A 7,137-nucleotide genomic window follows, 5' to 3' on the forward strand; every position below is an offset into this window, starting at 1 on the left:
TGGGTCGAACTGCTGAACGACTACGAGTGCGAGATCAAGTACCACCCAGGCAAGGCTAACGTGGTAGCCGATGCCTTGAGTCGGAAAGAATACTCGAATCGTCGTTTGAAGACTCTCTCCATAACCAGTTGATCCCACCTAACCTCTCAAATCAGGGCAGCCTAGTTCGATGCTATGAAGGCAGAAAACAAAACAAGCGAAGCGCTGCGTGTAATGGAGAAGAACTTTGAAGTGAGAGAAGACGGAACAAATTATTTCATGAACCGCATCAGGGTCCCTAAACTTGGGGGATTCAGGGAAGTAGTCATGAACGAAGCCCACAAGACGCGATACTCCATCCATCCAGGTTCAGACAAAATGTACTTGGATGTGAAGCAACATTATTGGTGGCCTAATATGAAGGCAGAGATTGCCACTTACGTTAGTAAGTGCCTCACTTGTGCTAAGGTAAAGGTGGAATATCAAAAGCCCTCCGGATTACTACAGCAACCAGTAATTCCAGAGTGGAAATGGGAAAGGATTACCATGGATTTTGTGACCAAACTACCCAAGTCGACAGATGGTTTGGACACAATCTGGGTAATAGTTGATAGATTAACGAAATCCGCCCATTTCCTACCAATAAAAGAATCATACAAGATGGAGCGCCTGACAAGAATCTACATCAAAGAAATCGTGAGACTCCACGGAGTACCGGTATCTATCATCTCAGATAGAGATAGTAGATTTACTTCACGCTTTTGGCAATCGCTTCAGAAAGCTATGGGAACACAACTTGACATGAGCACTGCCTACCACCCACAGACGGATGGTCAAAGCGAGCGAACCATTCAAACGCTAGGGGATATGCTTCGCGCGTGTGTGATAGACTTTGGAAAATCGTGGGATACCCACTTACCTTTGATCGAGTTCTCATATAACAACAGTTATCACTCGAGTATCAAAGTTGCTCCTAACGAAGCATTATACAGGCGTAAATGTAGATCACCGTTGTGCTGGGCTGAGGTAGGAGACACCCAGCTAGCGAGAGGGCAAGCGCCAAACAATGCCTTGACGGGACCGGAAATCATACGCGAGACGACAGAGAAGATAATTCAGATCAGGGCGAGACTGCAATCGTCACGAGACAGACAAAAGAGCTACACTGATAAACGACGAAATCTCTTGGAATTCAGAGTCGAAGATAGGGTGTTACTAAAAGTCTCTCCTTGGAAAGGAGTGATTCGTTTTGGGAAGCGGGGCAAATTGAACCCTCGATACATTGGACCCTTCGAAATTCTTGCCCGAATCGGTCCAGTGGCGTATAGACTGCAACTACCCGCTGAGCTCAGTAGTGTACACCCTGTGTTCCACGTTTCCAACTTGAAGAAGTGCTTATCCGACGAGACTCTCGTCATTCCATTAGAGGGAATAGAAATCAATGAGAACCTTCTGTTCATCGAGGAGCCAATTGAAATCATGGACAGAGAGGTGAAGCATACCAAGCAGAGCCGCATTCCAATTGTGAAAGTTCGATGGAATGCGAGACACAGACCAAAATTCACATGGGAACGCGAAGATCAAATGAAGCAGAAGTACCCTCATCTATTCGCGCATTCTCAAATCTAGCTTTCAAAAGAATTTCGGGACGAAATTCACTCTAACGGGGGGATGATGTCACAACTAGGAATTTTGGTGCCTTGTAAATACAACACTTATAACAATTATGAATCAACAATGTGAAAGCATGAATGATGCTTATTCAATAACAACAAAACTTCATCAAATACTTCATTCTAGCACTACAAATAGTCAACAAAGAATTGGAAACCCTCGAAATCCCGGTTTAAGCCCATTTTGGATTAGGATTCCCTTATTGGGCCTAATGGACTAATAAGTTTCCAATTTGTCTATCTTGAACCTAGAACTCTCAAATGGGCCCTAATTGGACATATATACATGAAACTTAATATTTTTGGGCCTTATGAACCCAAAATAAACTAGGTAAATTTTAATGGGCCTTAATGGGTCACAACCAATTTAATTTAGCCCTAATGAATCATAAAAATTATACCTTGATTTATTTTGGACCAAAAATCATCTAATAAGTCATGATATAGGCTTAAGCATGCAAGGCCCAATCATCTTCTCTTTTCCCCTCTTCATTCTCGGCCCAAGCCCACAAAGAAGGAGGAGTTGACTTTTAGTGTGCCACCTCATTTTTACTTAATGGTTTTCCATGCAATTCCCATACTTCCAAGTAAACATCTCATAAATCTTCTCTCTTCCCCTCTCTCTTTTTCCTTCGGCCGAGAGCAAGAGAATAAACACACACACCTCACAAAACTCTCTCTAAATCACTCAAGATTCATCCCTTCTTCTTCATCCAAAAATCTCGAAATTTGCTTGTGTTTCAAGAGGTTTTCATCAAGTAATTCATCATCTAAGGTAAGTTGATGACTAATCCATGATCTAGCTACTTCATTTCATCAAAATCTCTTCTAAATCTAATCAAACTTGTGATCTTGCACCTTAGAAGCATCTAAGTTCGAGATCCTCCAAGAAAGCTTACTAGGATCGAAATTTCCTCATCTGCTCTCTTCAAAACCAAAAACACAACTCAAGGTGAGCTTCAAACCCCTCTCTTTTCGGTTTTCATATGTTTTATGGGGGAGAATACAAGAAAATGTGTAGATCTATGTGTATGTGTATGCTATGTGTGATTTTATGCATGTATGTGTGTGATTTTATGTGTTTTTGTGATGAATATGTAACCAAAAGGGGTGTTAACTCGAGATCTATGACATGAGAAAGGAAACAAACATAATCTAAGTTATTCTACAATAAACAAGTCAAGAATAATAACTTATAAGATTTTGATGAACATATTTCAACATAAAAACCCATTTTGGGCTTAAAATGTCAAATATGCAAAACTAGGGTCAAACCCGGTCAAGTCACGGCTTCTTGAGGGTCAAAAGGGTCAAAACAGTTTCTATAATCATTTTTCTGAATATTAGAATTTTCAAAGGACTTGAAATGGAAATTTTTAGCTTAATGGGCTAAATTTGGGCTTTTTGGCCCAATAAGCCAATAATTGCGAAAATGATGTTTTGAAGGGGCTGAAATGAAACTTTCTGCAAAACAGGGGACAAAAAGTGTAATAAAACTATTTCAAAGATCAAAAATACTTTTCAATTCCAAAAAGGATCAAAAATGTAAAGTTTTTGGATTTTGGGCCAAAACTGTAAAAGTTGTGAAAAATGGGGTTTTAACTGAGAAATACTATTTTGAAAGGGCTGAATCTGTTAACAAAATAAATTTTGGATTAAAACTATCATTTCAACAAATTTATGATGCAAAAAGTGTCAAGAAATTGTTTTAAGGACTAAAAATGAAGTTCTTTTATTTAAAGGACTTAAATTGTTATTTTTATAAAAGAAAGGAAATGAAAAGGTCAAACTTCTATTTAGACCAACTATTTCATTAAGTAAAAATACAAAACTACGACTAACGACAATTCGAAAGACGAATACACGTTTGACTCTAAATATCGTGATACACGAATCGATTCGGTCTCGAATCGATACAATATAACCAACGTTTAAATCAAACACTCCAACGATACGCGATACCTACGATGAGTAAACTTACAAACTTTGGGCTTATGAGTTTCAAATCATGCATGGTGGGCCTTGCAAGCCCATCAGTATGATCTTTGGGCCCAAAGGGATAACGCTTATATGTTATTGGGCCTTCAATGGCCCAATATTTTATAAAAGGACTTTCAATAGCTTTTATGTGCTAGTGGGCCAAAGTGTCCCATTAGAAAAGCTAGTAAGGTCACAGTAATCAAATGCGAGTTAGACCATCGTGTCTTTCGCATCCACGACAGCCTAAGGTACTTACGATAGTAGCAGGACATAGTGTTCCTCTTCTCTTCGTTCGCTAAGGCTTATGAGTATTCAAAGTAGACGAAATTAGGACGATATTCATTCGATATGACGATACAAGAAGTAGTAACCACGTACATCTTTCGACATCGGAAAACGTCGGGTTTTCCGGGGAAATCAATACTACTCGCTCGAAAATTCTATAACTAAAATACAAAACACCTTTCATATATATATATATATATATATATATATATATATATATATATATATATATATATATATATATATATATATATATATATATATATGTTTTGAAATCATTCATGCATCAACTATGGATCTTCACACTTTGATAAACAAATGTCTTTTCAGAAAATATCGGATTTTCTGGGTTTTACAAACCATACAAATCAGTTTATTTACAACTATGCTGATGAACTCACCAACATTCCATATGTTGACGTTTTTCCAAAATAACTTGTATTCTCAGGTAACAGATAAGCGGAAGGGTAATGCCAAATATGTTAGAATATTTTGTGTTAAAAACTTTGAAACAATTTGTGTTATGAAGTGTAATATTTGAAAACAATGTACTGGATGTAAACAATATCAGTTGTAATATATTGATGCATGGTGATGTTTGTGTTATGATTCATGTATATTCATTGTGATGGTATTCAATTTAAGTCACACGATCCCCGAACTTTTCCGCCGTCTGGTTTCGGGGGTGTGACAGTCCTTGACTACATCCAGCCACCTGCGCTGCTTCATATTCAGGTTCGGCTGATTCATAATGTGCCTCAAACAATTGTGATCCGTGTATATAGTACATCGGACCCCGAACAGATAATGCCTCCAAATATTGAGAGCGAAAACCACCGCTCCCAACTCAAGATCATGCGTAGGGTATCTCGCCTCATGCGGCTTCAGCTGCCGCGATGCATAGGCTATCACCCGTCCCCTCTGCATGAGGACCGCCCCCAGACCTGTGATGGATGCATCACAAAATACAACAAAATCCTCGACTCCCTCGGCGAGCGTCAACATTGGCGCCTCACACAAACATCGTCGGAGTGTCTCAAACGCCCTCTGCTGCTCAGGGCCCCACCGGAAATCCACCCCCTTCCTTGTTAGACGAGTGAGGGGTACTGCAACCTTGGAAAAATCTTGAATAAATCTCCGGTTGTACCCTGCTAATCCCAAGAAACTCCTGATGTCGGAGGGAGATTTCGGAATCTCCCACTGCATAACGGCCTCGACTTTGGCCGGGTCGACCAAAATCCCCTCCTGGTTAACGAGATGCCCGAGGAACTGGACCTCTCGTAACCAAAACTCACACTTCGAGAACTTGGCATACTGCTGTTCTCGTCGCAGAACCTCCAGCAGCTCCCTGAGGTGCTCCTCGTGTTGCTCTCGCGTCTTGGAATACACCAATATATCGTCTATGAACACAATGACCGAGCGATCGAGAATCGGTCTGCAGACCCGGTTCATCAAATCCATGAACACTGCCGGCGCGTTAGTGAGCCCAAACGGCATCACCACGAACTCGTAATGGCCATAACGAGTCCGAAACGCGGTCTTCTCCATGTCTTCCTCCCTCACCCTGACCTGGTGATATCCGGACCTCAAATCGATCTTGGAAAACCAAGATGCACCCTGCAGTTGATCGAAAAGATCATCTATCCTCGGGAGTGGATAACGGTTCTTCACCGTTAACTTATTCAACTCCCTATAGTTAATGCACATCCTGTGTGAACCGTCCTTCTTCCTAACGAAACGGATCGGTGCTCCCCAAGGGGAACTACTCGGACGAATAAACTGCTTACCCAGCAGCTCCTGCAACTGAGATGACAAGTCCTACATCTCTGGCGGTGCCAGTCGATACGGCGCCTTAGCGATTGGGGCCGCACCCGGCACAAGATCAATACTAAACTCAACCTGCCTCTCTGGAGGCACTCCGGGTAACTCCTCCGGAAACACGTCAGCAAACTCTCTAACTACTGGGACCTCCGAAACTGAGGGCTGATCCCTCACCCGCGTATCTACCACATACGCTAAATAACCGGCACACCCGTGCTAAATATACTGTCGAGCCCTGGCCGCCGAATAAAACCCTGATCCCATCCTGGTGCCCTCGCCATATACCACCAGTTCTCCCCCACTTGGGGTTCGAACTACCACTCGCTGTCCCTCACAGTCGATCATGGCGCCAAATCGACTGAGCCAATCCATCCCTACGATCACGCACACTTCCCCCATGGGAATAGGAATCAAATCTATCGGGAAGGGCACCCCAAAAATCTCCAACTCGCATCCCCGGTAGACCAAAGAAGCAAAAACCCCGTGCTCGTTGGCGATCAAAACTCGCAACGGACACCCAAGCTCATCTACCGACACACTAAACCCTCTACTGAAAGTCTGAGATACGAACGACCGACTCGCCCCCGAGTCAAATAAAACCAAAGCAGGCGAAGAATTCACTAAAAACGTACCTAATCACAGGTACAACCAATAAGCATAACACAAATACGATAACTGAGTCGAAGGATAGAAACGTACCAGCAACCACATCTGGTGCTGCCTTGCCCTCCTCGGCCGTGAGCTAGAAGGCGTGACCCTGAGCCTTCGGAGGCTCCACCTTGACTGGCCTCCCATCTCCAATGCTCACAGTAGCTGGTGCGGAACCCTGCGCCGGCTTGGCGGCGAGCTGCGGACAGTTGGTCTTCACATGACCAACCTGATGACAATGGTAACAAATCCTCATATCTGCTGGAGGGGTGGACTGACGGCAGTCCCTGGCATAGTGCCCCTCCTTGCCACATTTGTCGCATCCACCTCCTGCTCGACAAACCCCAAAATGACCCCTGCCACACTTTCCACAAGTGCGGCTCTGCTGACTCCCAGTCCGAGTATCAGAGGTCTTAGACCGCTTAGGCGCCGGCTGAGACTGTGCCGGTGCCTGACGCTGCTCCCTCAACTGCAGCTCTATCTCCAACTCACGCCGCCTCGTGGCTTCCTGAAGATCCAGGAGGGTATCACATCGCTGTGTAGACACAAACTGTCGAATATCAGTCTTGAGCATACTCAGATAACGAATCATCTGAGACTGCTCTAAAGCAAACTCCGGGAAAAACATAGCCCTCTCTGTGAACATACGGGTAATCTCCATCACTGACTCCCCATCCTGTCTCAATGTCAAAAACTCCTAAGCAAGCCGCTCCTGCTCAACACGTGGAACGTAGCGAGTGCGGAACATATC

This window comes from Lactuca virosa, chromosome 9 (assembly GCF_052849685.1).
Source record: "Lactuca virosa cultivar CGN04683 chromosome 9, Lactuca_virosa_CGN04683_v6, whole genome shotgun sequence".
Classification (NCBI taxonomy): domain Eukaryota; kingdom Viridiplantae; phylum Streptophyta; class Magnoliopsida; order Asterales; family Asteraceae; genus Lactuca; species Lactuca virosa.